Source organism: Hippopotamus amphibius, chromosome 5 (genome assembly GCF_030028045.1).
Source record: "Hippopotamus amphibius kiboko isolate mHipAmp2 chromosome 5, mHipAmp2.hap2, whole genome shotgun sequence".
Taxonomy (NCBI): domain Eukaryota; kingdom Metazoa; phylum Chordata; class Mammalia; order Artiodactyla; family Hippopotamidae; genus Hippopotamus; species Hippopotamus amphibius.
Genome location: NC_080190.1, coordinates 51,620,857 through 51,642,204, shown reverse-complemented (window position 1 = coordinate 51,642,204; position 21,348 = coordinate 51,620,857).

The following is a 21,348-nucleotide window of genomic DNA, read 5'->3' as shown; positions in this document are numbered from 1 at the left end:
AATAAATAAAGACACACAAGCTTTAAATGACACATTAGACCATCTCGACTTAATTGATATTTATAGGACATTCCATCCAAAAACTACAGAATACACTTTCTTCTCAAGTGCACATGGAACATTTTCCAGGATAGACCACATCTTGGGTCACAAATCAAGCCTTGGTAAATTCAAGAAAATTGAAATCATATCAAGCATCTTCTCTGACCACAATGCCATGAAACTATATATCAATTACAGGAAAAAAACTGTAAAAAATACAAACACATGGAGACTAAACAATATGCTAATAAACAACCAAGAAATCACTAAAGAAATCAAAGAGGAAATCAAAAAATATCTAGAAACAAATGACAATGAAAACACAACAACCCAAAACCTATGGGACGCAGCAAAAGCAGTTCTAAGTGGGACGTTTATAGCAATACAGTCCTACCTCAAGAAATAAGAAAAATGTCAAATAAACAACCTAACCTTACACCTAAAACAATTAGAGCAAGAAGAACAAAGAAACCCCAAAGTGAGCAGAAGGAAAGAAATCATAAAGATCAGTTCAGAAATAAATGAAAAAGAAAGGAAGGAAACAATAGCAAAGATCAGTGAAACTAAAAGCTGGTTCTTTGAGAAGACAAACAAAATTGATAAACCATTAGCCAGACTCATCAGGAAAAAAAGGGAGAGGATGCAAATCAACAGAATTAGAAATGAAAAAGGAGAAGTAACAACTGACACCACAGAAATACAAAAGATCATGAGAGACTACTACAAGCAACTATATGCCAATACATTGGATAACCTGGAAGAAATGGATACATTCTTAGAAAAGTACAATCTTCCAAGACTGAACCAGGAAGAAATAGAAAATATGAACAAACCAATCACAAGTATGGAAATTGAGACTGTGATTAAAAATCTCCCAACAAACAAAAGCCCAGGGCCAGATGGATTCACAGTCGAATTCTATCAAACATTTCAAGAAGAGCTAACACCTATCCTTCTCAAACTCTTCCAAAATAGAGCAGAAGGAGGAACACTCCCAAACTCGTCTTACAAGGCCACCATCACCCTGATACCAAAACCAGGCAAAGATGTCACAAAAAAAGAAAATTACAGACCAATATCACTGATGAATATAGATGCAAAAATCCTCAACAAAATACTACCTGACAGACTCCAACAGCACATTAAAAAGATCATACACCATGATCAAGTGGGGTTTATCCCTGGGATGCAAGGATTCTTCAATATATGCAAATCAATCAATGTGAACATCATATCAACAAATTGAACGATAAAAACCATATGATAATCTCAATAGATGAGGAAAAATCTTTTGACAAAATTCAACATCCATTTATGATAAAAACTCCAAAAAATGGGCAGAGAATGAAATTATCTCAACATAATAAAAGCCATATATGAGAAACCAAGAGCCAACATCGTTCTAAATGGTGAAAAACTGAAATAATTCCCTCTAAGAACAGGAACAAGACAAGGATGCCCACCATCACCATTACTATTCAACATAGTTTTGGAAGTTTTAGCCACAGCAATCAGAGAAGAAAATGAAATAAAAGGAATCCCAATTGGAAAAGAAGAAGTAAAATTGTCACTCTTTGCAGCTGACATGATATTATACATAGAAAATCCTAAAGACTCTACCAGAAAACTGCTAGCACTAATTGATGAATTTAGTAAAGTAGCAGGATACAAAATTAATGTGTGGAAATCTCTTGCATTCCTATACACTAACAATGAAAAAACAGAAAGAGAAATTAAGAAAACTCTCCCATTTACCATTGCAACAAAAAGAATAAAATACCTAGGAATAAACCTGCCTAAGGAGGCAAAAGACCTGTATGCACAAAACTATAAGACACTGATGAAAGAAATCAAAGATGATACAAACGGATGGAGAGACATACCCTGTTCTTGGATTAGAAGAATCAACATTGTGAAAATGACTGTACTACCCAAAGCAATTTACAGATTCAATGCAATCCCAATCAAATTACCAAGGGCATTTTTCACAGAACTAGAACAAGAAATCTTATGATTTGTATGGAAACACAAAAGACCCCGAACAGCCAAAGCAATCTTGAGAAGGAAAGACAGAGTTGGTGGAATTAGGCTTCCTGACTTCAAACTATACTACAAGGCCACAGTGATCAGCATGGTACTGGCACAAAAATAGAAAGGAAGATCAATGGAACAGAATAGGGAACCCAGAGGTAAACCCAAGCATATATGGGCACCTTATCTTTTACAAAGGAGGCAAGAATATACAATGGAAAAAGACAGCTCCTTCAATATGTGGAGCTGGGAAAATTGGACAGCAACATGTAAAAGAATGAAATTAGAACACTTCCTAATACCATACACAAAAATAAACTCAAAATGGATTAAAGACCTAAATGTAAGGCCAGACACTATAAAACTCCTAGAGGAAAACACAGGCAGAACACCCTATGACATACATCAAAGCAAGATCCTTTTTGACCTACCTCCTAGAATAATGGAAATAAAATCAAGAATAAACAAATGGGACCTCAAGAAACTTAAAAGCTTTTGCACAGCAAAAGAAACCATAAACAAGACAAGAAGACACCCCTCAGAATGGAAGAAAATACTTGCCAATGAAGCAATGGACAAAGGATTAATCTCCAAAATATATAAGCAGTTCATGCAGCTGAATACCCAAAAAGCAAATAATCCTATCCACAAATGGGCGGAAGACCTAAATAGACATTTCTCCAAAGAGGACATACAGATGGCCAACAAGCACATGAAAAGATGCTCAACATCACTAATCATTAGAGAAATGCAAATCAAAGCCACAATGAGGTATCACCTCACACCAGTCAGAATGGCCACCATCAAAAAATCTAGAAACAATAAATGTTGGAGAGGGTGTGGAGAAAAGGGAACTCTCCTGCACTGTTGGTGGGAATGTAAGTTGGTACAGCCACTACTGAAAACAGTATGGAAGTTCCTTAAAAAAACTAAAAATAGAACCACCATGTGTTCCAATAATCCTACTACTGGGCATATACCCAGAGAACACCATAATCCAAAAAGAAACATGTACCATAATGTTCACTGAAGCAGTATTTACAATAGCTAGGACATGGAAGCAACTTAAATGCCCATCAACAAATGAAGGGATAAAGAAGATGTGGCACATATATACAATGGACTATTACTCAGCCATAAAAGGGAATGAAACTGAGCTATATGTAATGAGATGGGTAGACCTAGAGTCTGTCATATAGAGTGAAGTATGCCAGAAAGAGAAAAGCAAATACTGTACACTAATTCATATATGTGGAATCTAAAAAAAAAAAAAAAAAGGTACTGATGAACCCTGTGACAGGGCAAGAATAAAGATGCAGATGCAGAGAATGGACTGGAGGACACAGGGTTGGGGGGGCAGGGGGCGAAGGGGAAGACGGGACGAAGTGAGATAGTAGCATAGACATATTTACACTACCAACTGTAAAACAGCTAGTGGGAAGTTGCTGTATAACAAAGGGAGATCAACTCAATGATGGGTGATGCCTTAGAGGGCCAGGACAGGGAGGGTGGGAGGGAGTTGTGGGAGGGAGGGGATATGGGGATATATGTATAAATACAGCTGATTCACTTTGATGTACCTCAAAAGCTGGTACAAGAGTGTAAAGCAATTATGTCCCAATAAAGAGCTTAAAAAAAAGTGTTATAAATAAGCAAGTTTAGGATTTTTACGTTTGGATTATACATTATAATCGCTGTTATTCATCCTATATGGGCTACTGATGAGGAGGCTATAATTTTTTCTAGGTGGGTGTGGTTAAGTCTGCCTCAGCCTCCAATTATGATTCATAATATAGCTATGATTAATAGTATGTTTAGGTTGATGGATGGTGAGATTTGGTATAAAACTGACAGGGGTTTGCACTGTCTCTCCCATTAATAGCATTGGGCCTGCTGTTCATGGAGTGACTTATTCCTTCAGGCACTGAGAGGTGAAATGGGGAAAGACCTAATTTTGTGACAAGGGCTACTGTTATGATGGTAGATGCTGTTGGATTAAAGATTTTTGTAATTCATTACGTTCACTGACCAGAGTGTATTAGATTAACAATAATAGCCATTAGAAGTAGTACTGATTTGGTGGATTGTTGTAGAAAATATCTGTTGGATGCTTCTAGAGCTTATGGGTTAATGTTTTTATTAGAATGGGAATAATATTAAGCAGTGTGAGCTTGTACTACAATTTTGGTTCCTGAGATAATGGTCAGTAGATTGATAATAAAAACAATAGGGTTTATTAGTCCAGGAAGGATATAAAACATTTTTGGGGTATGGGCCTGATAGTTTTCTTTCGGTTCTCACTGTAGCATGTGGTGCAATGTGGTAGCATGGAGAATCTAAAACTTTAAAAAAAAATTTATTAATTTTTGGCTGAGTTGGGTCTTGGTGCTGCACGCAGGCTTTCTCTAGTTGCCGCAAGCAGGAGCTACTCTTTGTTGTGGTGCATGGGCTTCTTATTGCAGTGGCTTCTCTTGTTGCAGAGCACAGACTGTGGGCATGTGAGCTTCAGTAGTTGTGTCTTGCGGGCTCTAGAGCACAGCTTCAGTAGTTGTGGTGCACAGGATCAGCTGCTCCATGGCATGTGGGATCTTCCCAGACCAGGGATCAAGGCGGATTCTTAATCACTGCACCACCAGGGCAGTCCCTGTAAAACTCTTAAGAGTAGGTTCAATTCCCATGATTCTGCGAATATAAGAGGGTTTAAACCTCTATTATCTACTCTATCAAAGTAACACTTTTGTCGGACATATTTATGTTTGTGGCGAGATGCCTGATGTGATGACAGGTTGTGAAACCTCTCAGCTATATAGGGCTAATGTTAGTGTTAAAAAGTTTTTTTTAATAAGAGATGTAGAAGTTGATTGTATCAAAATTGTGGGTAGGATGCTCAAATTCCTAGAAAGGAGACTGTGAAGAGGAGTGTTTTAATGATGACATTGCCTGTATATAATTCTGGCATGTAAGGGTTGTGAACTGCTCCTAAAAATAGGATTGTTGTGAACATGTTTATTATAATGATATTGACATATTCTCTAGGGTGAATGGGCCCCGCTACATTTTCTCCATTGAGGCCAAATACAAGTTTTGATTCTAATTCTGCAAAATCAGATGGTGCTTCATTGGATTTCTACTAGCACAGAGATAATCAAATTCTGGGTAGAGGTCAGGATGGGATAATTAGTTATAGGTGTTTTTGTGTAATCATTGTTGAAAGTGTAAATGATCTGTTTATCAGTAGGGCTGCTAATAAAATAATTGCTAATGTTACTTCATACGAGACTGTCTGTGCTGCTGTCCATAGAGCTCCAATTAGTGTATGTTGTGAATCTGAAGCTCATCCAGATCAGAAGATGGAATAAATGGCTAGGCTTGATATGGCTATATAAGTAGTATGCTTAGGTTTATATTAATTAGTGGATATGGTATGGGAAGAGGAATTTGTATTTTGAGAGCGAGGGTTAAGGCTAGTATTGGTGCAATAATAAATATATAAATTGATGATGTTGATCACAGTGGTCCTTTAATAAAGAATTCAACTGCATCAGCAATGGGTTGTAAGAACTCACAGGGGCCGAAGATGTTTGGCCCTTTCTAGATTTGTATATAGCCTAGGATTTTCCATTCAGTTAATGTAAGGAATGCTATAAGTGAGTAAAAATGGGTAATTAATGAAGTAATGTCGATTATAAACATATTCTTAGGAAGAGGACTTAAACTTCTGTGGATAAAGGTTTAAGTTTTATGCAGTTGCCGGGACCTGCAAACCCTAACAAACCCTGTCTGCAGAAGGATATGTATAAATTAATTTAATGTAGATTTTATCATCATTTAGTATGAAGATATTTTGTAACGTAGGCCTTATTTCTGTGGTCCTTTCATACTGGGAGAAATCTATAATACTGACCGAGATTACTCCAGTCTGAACTCAGATCATGTAGGACTTTAACTGTTGAACAAACAGAGCATTAACAGCAGTCATACCATTGTGATGTCCTGATGCAGAACCAAGGTCGCAAACCCTGTGGCTGACATGAACTCTAGACTGGGATGCGCTGTTATCCCTAGGATAACTTGTTCCGTTGATCAGTGTTGTAGAACAATAGGCGATAAAGCATTTTGACTAGTTGGTCTAAAGTTTAATCCCTTGGAGTTTGTTGTATTCTCCAAGGTCACTCCAACCAAAATTGTTAATCCATTAAAAGCTATGTTATCCCTTAAAAGTTCACTTATTTATTTTTTGGATAGAGCTCCATGGAGTCCTCCTGTCTTATATTATTCCTGCCTCTTCACAGGATGGTCAATTTCACTAAAACCCTTGTGTGACCAGTAAAACCCTTGTGTGACCAGTCATACAAGCCCTTATTTAGAGAACAGATGACTATGGTACCTTCCACACTCTGGATACCACAGCCCTTTAAACATATGTCACTGGGCAGGCAGTGCCTCTCATACCAGAAGTGCTAGAGGTAATGTTTTTATAAACAGGCAGGGTTTGTGATTGCAGAGTTCCTTTTACTTTTTGAAATCTTTTGTTAAATGCATACTTGTGTTGGGTTAACAATGTCTGAATGGATGAAGTATTAGTTTAGGTTTATTTTATTGTTAACTCTCAGTGGGTTATCTGTTCTGATATAAGCTTATGCAAGGAGAACTATTTCTTGTTACCCATCTTAAGTGTATTGGTTCTATTAATGAACAGACTAGTTTAGTATGAAATTGAGTTGGTTTACGTACTATTAGAATTAAGATGAATGTGTGTGTGGTTGACCTAGAATGCTTTCTTAATTGTTGGCTGCTTTTAAGCCAACTATGGTATTATTTATGCTTATTCTCTAGAGAAGGTTGTATCCTTTATCTAGAAAGCTGCATTTTAAAATAACATTTAAAATTACAGTAAAAGTCCTTTTTTCTTTTTTTTTTTTAAAAAAAGGTAACATTTAAAGTTGAACTGATTCTTTTCTGGACAACCAGCTGTCACAAAGCTTGTCAGGCTTGTCACCTCTACTCATACATCTTCTCACTGTTTTGCCATTTAGATGAGTTTGTTCTTTTAAACTGTTCAAAAGTAGCTCATCTGGTTTCAGAGTATTTAAGTTCTCTTTAAAGTTTTCTAGTTAAATCATTATGCAAAAAGTAAAAGAGGGTAAGTTTTGGGTACTTTTCATGCTTCCTTCATCATTCCCTATACATTAGATGTTGACTGAATGTTTTATTTAATTTACTTATGTTAGTTGAATTTGGTGGGAAGTTTGGCCTAGTTTTAGTAAAAAGTGTTCCTGCAGTATGAAATGTCGTGGGTGTAAACTAGGTGCTCTTCTGTAAGCTACGCTTTGATTCATCCAGCACTTCCCAGTATGCTCAGCTTCCAGTATGCTTACAATTTATCTCCTGTTTTATGTTTGGTACTTGTTAATAAGTTTTGAAAAGTTATCTATATTTGAGGATACTGATGGGCAATGTGTGCGTGCTTCATGGCCTGATTCAGTTAAGCATTCTATTCTTAATCTACTACTAAAACCTCCATTGGTATTTTTTATTTCACAGAAACTTTTGTATAAATTATTTTATGTTCTTGAGGCAGATGTGGCCCACTTCTTCCCCTCCCATAGGCTACACCCTGAGCTGTCATCTTAATGTCTGATAATTATGCTTACTATTGTTTACCATGGCTTCCCGAGGATGGTGGTATATAAGGCTGGTGAGGTTTATCAGTTTATGAATTATAGAACAGGCTCCTCTAGAAGAATGTGGAGCACCACCAAGTTCAACTTTTCAGATTATGCTAGTAATATTCCGGTGAATAATTTTGTTACAATTATTTTGATTTAGGGCTAAGCATTGTGCGACATCTAATCCTAGTTTGGATCTTAGCTGTCATGTAATCAGAAATGTTAAAGTCACTTTCATAGCTTATTTTTATTTCACCTCTGGCTTTGTACAGCTCAGCTTGGGCTTAACTTTATTTGGGGGTCATCTGTAACATGTTTTATGCTAGATTTCTTAATTAATAGGGGTTAATCTTATGACCAAGGTGGCTGATGCAAAATTTACCAACCCTAATTAGTTAATATACCTTACTCAAACTTCCCTTTATGGCTTAATGTTTTTCACTGCCATTTCCCACAGGGGCGAAGTTAAGCAAGGCACCATGAGCTACTTCCTAGTGTGCTTGATACCTCCTCCTTTTACTCTTGTATGATTTAGAGGGCATTCTCAGTGGATGCAGAGACTTGCATGTGCAGTCTGATTATAAACTGGTGGGCTGGGACTACACCTAAGTATTTATGGAGTTGGCAAATTCATCTAGGCATTTACAGAGGCTGACTTTCATTAAGCTACATCAACAGGTTGAGTAGGACTTGGTACATATAAGATTTAATACATTTATGTGATATATTGGTAATTAGTGTAGTCGTTTGGGTTGTGTTAAAATTAGTATTGAAATTTAGTATTTTTCTTTTGCAGATTTTTTTTTTTTCACTGCTTTTTTCACTGCTGTGCATGGGCCTTCTCTAGTTGTGGAAAGCAGGCGTCTCGTTGTGGTGGCTTTTCTTGTTGCAGAGCATGGGCTTTAGGCACACGGGCTTCAGCAGTTGTGGTGCATGGGCTTAGTTGCTCCACAGGATGTGGGATTTTCCCAGACTAGGCCTGCACTGGCAGGCAGATTCTTAACCACCGCGCCACCAGGGAAGTCCCTCTTTTGGAGATAAAAATGAACTTCATTTTTTATTTTCTCTGAGGTACATGGCAGATCTAGGGGGATGTCTTTCTATGTAAGACTTCTATAAGTAATGGATTGGAATTAGGAGGCTAGTTTGTAGTTATACTAACTTTCGATTGGTGAAGTAAGGGCAGTATGTTTGTTAGATGAATTAGTTGATGCCTACGTAGTTATATGCTTTGCCTTATTTGGGGGGGTTGGCAGGGTGATAATGGCCTACAAATTATGAGACTTAGTGTTAGGTAGGAAGGTTTGACTAAGGAAGCTATTTACCTGATACACATGTGCATATGTATGTATGTGTGTAATTGCTCTATGTCCTGTGATCATGGACTCAAGAACACATTATAGTTGACTATGTTGGTAAATAATATTCAATTTAAGCTCAGCTACAAGTTGCTTGACTGTGTTAAGGCCTCTGATGACCACGGCTGAGTCACAGCATCCCTCAGAATTAAAAGATACCAAATGCATGAAAGTAGTCATGTGTGTGCATAAACTGACTGGCTAGTGCACTGAGATTACTTAAGGGGAAAGAGTGGGCCATTTTAGTTGAGATGGCCCTGAAGTGAGAACCAGATGCCAGCTATAATTCATTTCTAGAAATCCCCATGGTTTTTGGGCCTGGATGAGGAGAGAGGCACGTTTGTGGGCGGGTTGATGGTTATCGAGGCTTTCTGGCAAAGCTTGGGATATCGGTTATGATAAGCATGTTGACTGGAAATCTGTGGGCATAATGTGGTATGTGCAATTAATAAACTTATGTCTTAATATCAATCACTTCAATTACCCCTCTGAATATTCTGTAGGGACTGGAATCAAATGTGGATTGAATTGTTTAATGTGTCCTATAATATCAATAGGGTGACATACATGCTTATACACATGGGGTAGATAATTAGTACATGATTATATAATCATGCATTATAAAACATGTATTGTACTTACATATGTGGAAGGGCACATAATGCACAAAGTACATAGCAATGTCAGTCTTCACGATGTCATATTTTAATACACAGTACTTAACAATAGTCTTAATGTCTCGTAAGCAAATTGTTCAGGGAATCACTTACGTAGAATTTCAGCTTTGGGAACTGAAGGTGGAGCTGGAGCTTCTTCCAGGAGTCTTAGGGAGATATGTTGTTCTCCTTTTCTGGTTTTCAAAACCAGAGTTATAAATACACTACAAAAATCCTTCTTTTTAGGAGATTATTTTCAATACTGCTTGTTATTGGCATAAGGACAAGAATGAAAAGGAAGTATACAATAGATACTAGTTCAGCTCTGTGCTGCCAAAAAACAAAACCGAAGTGCAGATCAGCGCAGCCCAAGTTTTATTCTGTGGCCAAGGAATGGAGAAGTGGAAACTTAGTTCACAGGTCAACTTGTCACCCACACGGTGAGAGGGATTTGATTTTAAAGAGTGAAGACTGAAGGGAGGAGGAATGAGGCTAATGACGGGGAGGCTTATGCATTAGTCTACTGGGGAAGGGGCAGGGTTTTCCTGGAAATGGGATGCTGCCCACTTTTTATCTTTTGGTCCCCATCTTTCAGTCATGGCCACCAGTGGTATGTCACCTAGTAGCTAATGTAGTAAAATCAGCATAGGATGAGACTGAGGGTTTGTTCATGGTCAGATTCTTGGTCAGATTCGTTGCCACCTTGGTTCCAGCTGGTTCTATCTGGTTTTTGTTTGTCTCTGTATAGCTCCGGACGTCTCTGGATGTAAGAACGTGTGACTTAAAGATACAAGTTAATTCCTGTTCGGCGGGGAGGGTGGGGTGGGGGGTTTTGGGCAAAGACCTGGCACAGCTCTGGCAACAAAATCCCTCCTTTCCTTGCTCCTGCTCCTCATTCTTGAGGGGCACTGAAGGTCAGAGCTCTGCCTTCTGGAGCCACTTCTTGCTGAATATGGGTGCAGTTTTCCCCTGGATTAGAGGAGCAGAACTCTTCCTGACTAGCCTAAAATAGGTCTGATGCCCACCAGACTGCAGTCCCAGTTGCTCATACCCTTGTGTTAGTATCACCTGAAGTTTGATGGTTTCAAGCCGTTTACGAACTCCCCTTTTCTCAGCCAGGAGTTAGTCAACGGACAGACTATCGTCGAGAGCAACATCTGCTAGAGAGTCTAGGGAAGTACGGAGTCCTTGTAAGGCATCCCCCGTGTTTTTCGACAAGTCCTCAAGGGCAAGTTTGAGATTCTGTAGAGTGGTTTTATGGCATGTGAAACCTCCTCAGGAAGCTGCCAGTCTGAGGGCAATCCCTACTCCTGCCAGAAGGAGACCTGCTGCCCTTTTATCTTGGGCTGGGTGATATTATGAATGGTTATACCTAGGTCCCTAGAACTTCGCTGGCCTAGCGTGCATTGTGCACAAATCAGGCATTATCTAAACAAGGGTAGCCTAGAGCCCCCCCCAGAAGAAGGGCTGGAGTTAGGGTTGTTCTGATGGGTCAGTTGGTTTACTCTCAGGCCACAAAGCAACAGGGGCCCAGGGGGACCGCATGCCTGGTGCACTTCTGAGGAACTGAACCACCTCCCTAAGGGGCTAGCCCAAGAGGGGGTGCCCTTGCAGTGTGGGAGAGAGGCCCATCTGCATAGCAGGGGTCACTGGGGTATTCTTGACCAGTGGCTTTCCCCCAGGCCTCAGGAGGGTCATATACTAAACACCAGATAACCAGGGTCTTCCCTCCCCAATAAGTATATCTCCCATCTGGTCCCTGTGTGTATTTGGGAGTCAGTGCAGAGGGCACCAATGGGAGAGATTTCATAGGAGTCAATCCTGGGGCACTTAAATTGTGGGAAAATGGAAGAAGCATTGATCAGAGTCCAGAGCAGCCCCAGGGTGTTACTGCAAGCTCCTCCCTGTGGTAGGGGCTGTTGATGGGGCAGTGGCAGCAAGACTGGGTTAGAGAGATGGCTCTTTAGAGTGAGCGCTTTGTATCCCTTAGAGATGTTAATGCCAGGGGTGAGATCCAAGCAGGGAAGCTGCGTTAGAGAGAGGATATGAACTTCAAGAGGAGTAGGTTTAGCAGACCTGTTAGCCAAGGTGAGAGTGAGGTTGTCATTCTTAGGAGTAAAATGTAATGCCTTTAATCCATAGGCAGCACTTTGTAGGTGGAGGTGACAGACCAGCACCGGGAAGATCCTGTCCATGGGCTGTAATCCTCAATAAATTTACTATTGCGTTCAATTCCCATTCCACGTGGACAGTTATAAAAGCAGAAAAGGTAAAAAGAATAAACAACAGCCACTCATCCTGCTTCCAGTATTAACATCCCCTATATCCTGCATGGACAGAGATGTTTGCCAGAGGAAGGGATTCGGCAGAAGAGCAGAAGCCAAGTAAGGCAACAGCAATGACAAGGCCAACTACTAAGCCTGTCTACCACATTACTTATTTATTGGGAAGTTCGTTCTTTTGAAAAGTAACTTAAGGCTCACAGGTGTACCGAATGGGAGGCCCAGTAACTTCTTCCTCAGGGGTAGGTGCTATCTTCACTCTGGTATGGTGGGCCCACAGAGTTATGCCCTGTAATTGTAAGGCGGAATGAGTAATCAAGATTGTTAGATAAGGTCCTGTCCACTTGGGGTCTAACTGGTCTTGTGGATTTCCAGCCTTCCAGGTTTTCAAATAAACCCAACCTCCAGGGGAGAAAGGACGTAAAACCACGTCAGAAGGGGAAGGCAGTTTCGGATTCCTGTAGGCGTGTAAATCTGATTATTTCCCATCCCTGTAAAGTATATTTCTATCAGCCCATAGCCCTAAGGTTGGCCTTGGAGCCGGGTCCTTCAGGAATGGACCTCCCGTACATGAGCTCCTGTGGACTCAACCTGAGCTTTCCTTTAGGGGCTGTTCTCATTCTCAAAAGTGCTTCAGGGAGAAGGGAGATCCAGGGTTGATGAGTGTCTTGACATAGTTTGGCTGTTTCTTTTGAGGGTTTGATTTGTTCTACTTTTCCTGGGGATTGTGGTCTTCAAATGAAGTATAAACCCCATTTAATTCCTAGAGCTCTAGACTCCCTTAGTAATTTGGGAAAGAAAGGTGGACCCACTGTCACTCTGGATGCACTTCAGGAGCCCAAACCAAGGGATTGTTTCCTTGAGCAGGGCCTTAGAGACCTCCAAGGCAGTCTCACTTTGGGCGTGGGGAAATGCCTCCATGCAGCCAGCTGTCACTCAAAACCAGCAAATACCTAAAATTTCCTTGTGCTTAGGGCACGACTGTAAAATCAATTTGCCAGTCTTGACCTGGATATGTGCCTCTATACTGGGTGGGGGTCACTCCCTTGAATTCGGAGGCAGAGAGGGCATGATTCAATCACCTGTATAAGGAGAGTACGGAAATTTGGAATAGTCATGTATTTGATGAGCCACTGGTACAGGGCCTCCTGCCTGTAACGTGTGCTCTGGTGAGCTTCCTGGTGGCCTGCAGGGCAATGGCTGACAGGGAGGAACCGCTGCCCATGACCATTAACCATCCATCCCAGATATTCTGGGCTTTTAAAGCAGCCCCATCTCAAAGCCTTTTCCCTTTCTTCTGGGGTGTATATGGGAGTGTAGGAGTTAGGGTCTGGGTGAGCCGGTAGGAGTGGCATTTGAAGTCTGTCCCCACCCTCTGCTGCTTGTTTAGCTGCCATGTCTGCTCTTTTATTTCCTCTTTTAATTTCTGCTTCTCCCTTTTGATGGTCTCTGCAGTAACTGATACCTCCTTTGGCAGGAGTATAGCCTCCATCAGCTGCATTATTCCCCCCCCATTCTTTTTTTTTTTAGTTTTTAAATTGGAGTATAATTGCTTTACAATGTTGTGCTAGTTTCTGCTGTAAAATGAAGTGAATCTGCTATATGAATACATATATGACCTCCCTCCCACCCACACTTCTAGGTCATCACAGAGAACTGAGCTGAGCTTCCTGTGCTTTATAGCAGGTTCCCCTGTGTCCACATGTCTGTCCTCTACGTCTGCATCTCTATTCTAGCCCTGGAAATAGGTTCGTCTGTACTATTTTTCTAGATTCCACATAATAAGTGCTAATATACGATATTGGTTTTGCTCTTTCTGACTCACTTCACCCTGAATGACAGACTCTAGGTCCATCCACATCTCTACAAATGACCCAATTTCATTCCATTTTATGGCTGAGTAATATTCCATTCTATGTATGTACCATATCTTTTTTTTTTTTAAAGAACTTTTATTGAGATACAGTTAGCATACAATAAACTGCATATATTTAGAGTGTTCAATTTGGTATCCCAATCTCCCAATTTATTCCCCCCAACCCTCCCCACTTGGTGTCCTTATGTTTGTTCTCTACATCTGTGTCTCTATTTCTGCCCTGCAAACCGGTTGGTCTGTACCATTTTTCTATAGTCCACATATATGTGTTAATATACAGTATTTGTTTTTCTCTTTCTGACTCACTTCACTCTGTATGACAGTCTCTAGGTCCATCCATGTCTCTACAAATGTCCCAGTTTCATTGATTCTTACAGCTGAGTAATATTTCATTGTATATATGTACCACATCTTTTTTATCCATTAATTTGTTGATGGACATTTAGGTTGCTTGCATGTCCTGGCTATTGTAAACAGTGCTGCAGTGAACACTGGCATGCATGTGTCTTTTTGAATTATGGTGTTCTCTGGATATATGCCCAGCAGTGGGATTGCTGGGTCATATGGTAGTTCTATTTTTAGTTTTGCATACTATTCTCCCTAGTGGCTATATCAATTTACATTCCCACCAGCAGTGCAAGAGTATTCCCTTTTTCCCACACCCTCTCCAGCATTTACTGTTTGTAGTTTTTCTGATGATGCCCATTCTAACTGGTGTGAGGTGATACCTCATTGTAGTTTTGATTTGCATTTCTCTAATAATTAATGATGTTGAACAGCTTTTCGTGTGCCTCTTGGCCATACCATATCTTCTTTCTCCATTCTTCTGTCATTGGACATTTAGGTTGCTTCCATGTCCTGGCTATTGTAAATAGTGCTGCAATGAACATTGGGGTGCATGTGTCCTTTTGAATTATAGTTTTCTCAGGTATATGCCCAGTAGTGGGATTGTGAGGTCATATGGTAATTCTATTTTTAGTTTTTTAAGGAACCTCCATACTGTTCTCCATAATGGCTGTATCAATTTACGTTCCCACCAACAGTGCAAGAGAGTTCCCTTTTCCCCACACCCTCTCCAGCATTTATTGTTTGTAGATTTTTTGATGATGGCCATTCTGACCAGTGTGAGGTGACACCTCATTGTAGTTTTGACTTGCATTTCTCTAATAATTAGTGATGTTGAACATCTTTTCATCTGCCTCTTGGCCATCTGTAGGTCTTCTTTGGAGAGATGTCTATTTAGATCTTCTGCCCATTTTTAGATTTTTTTTTTTTGTGATATTGAGCTGCATAAGCTGCTTGTGTATTTTGGAGATTGTCAGTTGCTTCATTTGCAAATATTTTCTCCCATTCTGAGGGTTGTATTTTTGTCTTGTTTATGGTTTCCTTTGCTATGCAAAAACTTTTAAATTTCATTAGGTCCCATTTGTTTTTATTTCCATTATTCTGGGAGGTGGGTCAAAAAGGATCTTGCTGTGGTTTATGTCATAGGCAGAACACTCTGTTTTCCTCTAAGAGTTTTATAGTGTCCAGTCTTACATTTAGGTCTTTAATCCATTTTGAGTTTATTTTTGTGTATGGGGTTAGGAAGTGTTCTAATTTCATTCTTTTACATGTAGCTGTCCAGTTTTCCCAGCACCACTTATTAAAGAGACTGTCTTTTCTCCATTGTATATTCTTGTCTCCTTTGTCATAGATTAGGTGACCATAGGTGCATGGGTTTACCTCTGGGCTTTCTATCCTGTACCATTGATTCATATTTCTGTTTTTGTGCCAGTACCATACTGTGTTGATTACTGTAGCCTTGTAGTATAGTCTGAAGTCAGGGATCCTGATTCCTCCACCTCTGTTTTTCTTTGCCAAGATTGCTTTGGCTATTAGGGGTCTTTTGGGTTTCCATACAAATTGTAAAATTTTTTATTCTAATTTGGTGAAGAATGCCATTGCTAATTTGATAGGGATTGCATTTGAATCTGTAGATTGCTTTGGGTAGTACAGTCATTTTCACAATATTGATTCTTTCAGTCCAAGAAATGGTATATTTCTCCATCTGCATGTGTCATCTTTGATTTCTTTCATCAGTGTTTTATAGTTTTCTAAGTAGAGGTCTTTTGCCTCCTTACATAGGTTTATTTCTATGTATTTTATTCTTTTTGTTGTAATGGTAAATGGGATTGTTTCCTTAATTTCTCTTTATGATCTTTCATTGTTAGTGTATAGGAATGCAAGAGAGTTCCGTGCATTTTGTATCCTGCAACTTTACAAAATTCATTAATTAGCTCTAGTAGTTTTCTGATGGCATCTTTAGGATTTTCTATGTATAGTATCCACGTCATCTGCAAACAGTGACAGTTTTACTTTTTTTTCCAATTTGGATTCATTTTTCATCTCTGATTGCTGGGCTAGGGCTTCCAAAACTATGTTGAATAATAGTGGTAAGAGTGGATATCCTTGTCTTGTTCTTGATCTTAGAGGAAATGCTTTCAGTTTTTCACCATTGAGAATGATGTTTGCTGTGGGTTTGTCATACATGGCCTTTATTATATTGAGGTAGGTTCCCTCTATGCCCATTTTCTGGAGAGTTTTGTTTTGTTTTGTTTTTTATCATAAATGAGTGTTAAATTTGGTCAAAAGCCTTTTGTGCACCTATTGAGATGATCACATGGTGTTTTTTACTCTTTGTTAATATGGTGTATCACATTGATTGATGTGCATATATTGAAGAACCCTTGCATCCCTGGGATAAATCCCTCTTGATCATGGTGTATGATCCTTTTAATATGCTGTTGGATTCTGTTTGCTAGTATTTTGTTGAGGATTTTTGCATCTATGTTCATCAGTGATATTGGTCTGTAATTTTCTTTTTTTGTGATCTTTGTCTGGTTTTGGTATCAGGGTGATGGTCGCCTTGCAGAATGAATTTGGGAGTGTTCTGCCCTCTCCAGCTTTTGAGAAGAGTTTGAGAAGGATAGGTGTTAGCCCTTCTTTTAGATAGAATTCTCCTATGAAGCCTGGAGGTCCTGGACTTTTGTTTGTTGGAAGATTTTTAATTACAGTTTCAATTTCATTACTTGCGATTGGTCTGTTTATATTTTCTAATTCTTCCTGGTTCACTCTTGGAAAATTGTACCTTTCCAAGAATTTGTCCATTTTTTTCAGGTTGTCCATTTTATTGGCATATAGTTGCTTGTAGTAGTCTCTTATGATCCTTTGTATTTCTGTGGTGTCAATTGTAATTTCTCCTTTTTTCATTTCTAATTTTATTGATTTGCATCCTCTCCCTTTTTTTCTTGATGAGTCTGGCTAAAGGTTTATCAATTTTGTTTTCTCAAAGAACCAACTTTTAGTTTTACTGATCTTTGCTATTGTTTATTTCTATTTCATTTATTTCTGCTCTGCTCTTTATTATTTCTTTCCTTCTACTGACTTTGGGTTTCTTTGTTCTTCTTTCTCTTTTAGGTGTAAGATTAGATTGAGATTTTTCTTGTTTCTTGAGGTGAGACTGAATTGCTCTAAACTTCCCTCTTAGAACTGCTTTTGCTATGTCCCATAGGTTTGGAGTCATCTTATTTTTGTTGTTGTATGTTTCTTTGTTTTTCTTTCCTCTTTGATTTCTTCAGTGATCTCTTGGTTATTTAGCAAGGTTGTTTAGCCTCCATGTGTTTGTGTTTTTTAGTTTTTTTTCCCCTATAATTGCTTTATAATCTCATAGCATTGTGGTTGGAAAATATGCTTGATATATTTCAATTTTCTTAAATTTTCTGGGGCTTGACTTGTGACCCAAGATGTGATCTATCCTGGAGAATGTTCCATGCACACTTAAAAAAAAAAAGTGTATTCTGCCACTTTCAGGTGGAATGTTCTATAAACAGCAAATAAGTGTATCTGGTCTATTGTGTCACTTAAGCTTGTGTTTCCTTATTTATTTTCTGTCTGGATGATCTGTCCATTGGTGTAAGTGGGATGTTAAAGTCCCTTCCTATTATTGTGTTACTGTTAATTTCCACCTTTATGGCTGTTAGCATTTGCCTTATGTATTGAGGTGCTCCTATGTTGGGTGCATAAATATTTATAATTGTTATATCTTCTTCTTGGATTGATCCCTTGATCATTATGTAGTGTCCTTTCTTATCTCTTGTAACAATCTTTATTTTAAAGTCTGTTTTATTGGACATGAGTATTGCTACTCCAGCTTTCTTTTGATTCCCATTTGCATGAAATATCTTTTTCCATCCCCTTTCAGTCTGTATGTATACCTAGGTCTGAAGTGGGTTTCTTGTAGACAGCATTCATACGGGTCTCGTTTTTGTATCCATGCAGCCAGTCTGTGTCTTTGGTTGAAGCATTTACATCAGTCCATTTACATTTAAGGTAATTATTGACATGCATGTCCCTATTATCATTTTCTTAATTGTTTCAGGTTTGTTTTTGTAGGTCTTTTTCTTCTCTTGTATTTCTTGCCTAGAGAAGTTCCTTTAGCATTTGTTGTAAAACTGGTTTGGTGGTGAATTCTAGCTTTTGATTGTCTATAAAGCTTTTGATTTCTCTGTTGAATCTGAATGAGATGCTTGCTGAGTAGAGTAATCTTGGTTGTAGGTTTTTCTCTTTCAAGACTTTAAATATATCCTGCCACACCCTTCTGGCTTGCAGTTTCTGCTGAAAAATCAGCTGATAACCTTATGGGGATTCCTCTGTATGTTATTTTTTGCTTTTCCCTTGCTGCTCTTAATATTTTTCTTTGAGCTTAATTTTTGTTAGTTTCATTACTATGTGTCTCGGTGTGTTTCTCCTAGGGTTTATCCTGTATGGGACTTTCTGTGCTTCCTGGACTTGGGTGGTTACTTCCTTTCACATGTTAGGGAATTATTTATTTATTTATTGGCTACTTTGGGTCTTCATTGCTGCACACAGGCTTTCTCTAGTTGCAGTGAGCGGGGGCTACTCTTTGTTGCAGTGCACGGGCTTCTCATTACAGTGGCTTCTCTTGTTGTGGAGCACAGGCTCTAGGCGCATGAGCTTCAGTAATTGCGGCACGTGGGCTCAATAGTCGTGGCTCATGGACCCTAGAGCACAGGCTCAGTAGTTGTGGTGCACGGGCTTAGTTGCTCTGCGGAATGTGGTATCTCCCTGGGGCAGGAATCAAACCCCTGTCCCCTGCATTGGCTGGTGGATTCTTATCTACTGTGCCACCTAGGAAGTCTGGGAATTTTTTGACTATAATCTCTTCGAATATTTTCTCAGACTCTTTTTTTCTTCTCCTTCTGGGACCCCTATAATTCGAATGTTGGTGCATTTTAGTGTTGTCCCAGAGGTCTCTTGAGACTGTCTTCTTTTCATTTTTTCCTTATTCTGCTCCTCAGCTGTTATTTCCACCATTCTATCTTCTAGCTCACTTTTTTTTTCTGCCTCAGTTATTCTGCTATTGATTCCTTCTGGTATATTTTTCATTTCAGTTATTGTGTTGTTCATCTGTTTGTTCTTTAGTCCTTCTAGGTCTTTGTTAAGACACTTCTCATATTTTCTCAGTCCGTGCCTCCATTCTATTTCCAAGATTTTGGATCATCTTTACTATCATTACTCTGAATTCTTTTTCAGGTATGATGCCTATTTCCTCTTCACATTTATTTGGTCTTATAGATTTTTACCTTGCTCCTTCATCTGTAATATATTTTTTGTCATCTCATTTTTTTTCTGATGGGTGGGACTGTATTCCTGTCTTGCTCATTGTTTGGCCTGAGGCTTCCAGCACAGGAGTTTGCAGGTAGTTGGGTAGAACTGGGTCTTGGTGCTGAGATGAGGACCTCTGGGAAGCTTCATTCTGATTAATATATTCCCTGGGGTCTTAGGTTCTCTGTTAGTCCAGCAGTTTGGACTTGATGCTCCCACCGCAGAAGCTCAGGCCTGACCCCCGGCCCATGAACCAAGATCCCGCAAGGCATGTGGCAAAAAAAAAAAAAAAAAAAGGCAGAATAATAACAAAGAATAAAAAATAAAATTAGAAAAAAGGTTAGAAAAAATAAAAATATAAGTGAAACAACAACAACAATGTAAAACAGAACCAAAACCTAAAAGAAGAAGGAAAAAAAAAAGGCTGTGGCTGTGAGGAGCGAAGTTCAGCACAGCCTGAGGGGGGCCTCAGGGTGTGAAGTTTGGAGGTAAGGCCCTGGGTGAGGATGTGTTGGTGGGGTTTAGGCTTTGCACTGTCAGAAAGAGCCTCAGAGTGTGGAAGATTAGGCCTGGGAGCCCAACAGACTCCCTGGTGCCCAAGTGAGCAGGGAAAGCTCTGGCTGCACTCCCTTCCATTCCTCTGTTCCCCCAAGGGTCTTCCCCATTGCTGCTGAACCCCTAGCCATGGGTGGGCCCCATAGGCTGTGTGAACTCCTCCTCAGGCTGCCTCTCTGGGGTGCCAGTCCCATTGGCTTGGCCTTTAGTTTTGCTCCCCCTTCCTTCCCTCCCACTCCCTCAGGACCCACGTGGCTGGAAGGGCCCTCAGTGGGCAGAGGATCAGGCCTGGGACCTTAGCAGTTCCCAGGGCCGACGTGGGCAGGGGAAATGCTGGCCACACTCCCTTCTGATCCTTTGCCCTCCCAACAGTCCCCCTCCTTCCCCCACCGGGTATGGGATCCCTTCCCCTCCCTGAGCTGCCTCACAGGGGTGCCAGTCCAATCCCATGTCTCCTCCCCCCTCACTCTACCCAATGTCCTACCTGGTTGCTGGGGCTTCCTCCTGTTCCCTTAGGTGTCTGTGGTCCCCCACCAGTGCCTGGTTAGGTGCCCCAGTTGTGTGGAGATGCAAACTCTGTGTCCTCCCAGTCTGCCATCTTGACTCCACTCCTCCCAATTTCTATATTAACTCTTTTCCAATTAAGGGAATTGGGCATTCCGGTACATATGAGAGTAGAAAACATTCTCCCTTACAAATCTCACTCAAGGGGCTCTATAAAATCATGTTCCTGGGGCTTCCCTTCTACCCCCATGATCTAACATTTATCTCTGGTCATTCTGCCTTGTTGGGTGTTCAAAACTGAGTAAGTGGCCCCTATGTTGACTAGAAAGTCAACCTTTTTACCCACCCCACCATCACCACCCCCCAGTTAGGGTCACTCAAGGTTCCTGCAAGCAGCCTCTGGGCCCTTTCAGATCTCTTTTTCTTTTATGTGTGTAACCAGTGAGGATGGGCCAGGACACGGCAGTCCCATACTTTTGGGATATTTCTTAGCTTCTTTCTGGGACATTTAGGGCATCCCCCTTCCAGTGGCCCTCCTCCAGGCAGTGTGCACACTGACTGGTTTTGAGCCCTTCCCTCTATTGTGGGTGTGGTCTTCGAAACTTGGGTCAACACATCAAAGTCACAGGGTCCCTTGGAGGGGGCCCCATCGTCGCTGGGAGGTTGACTGACCCTGAATCACTTAAGCCAGATTACTGGCAGTTTGTT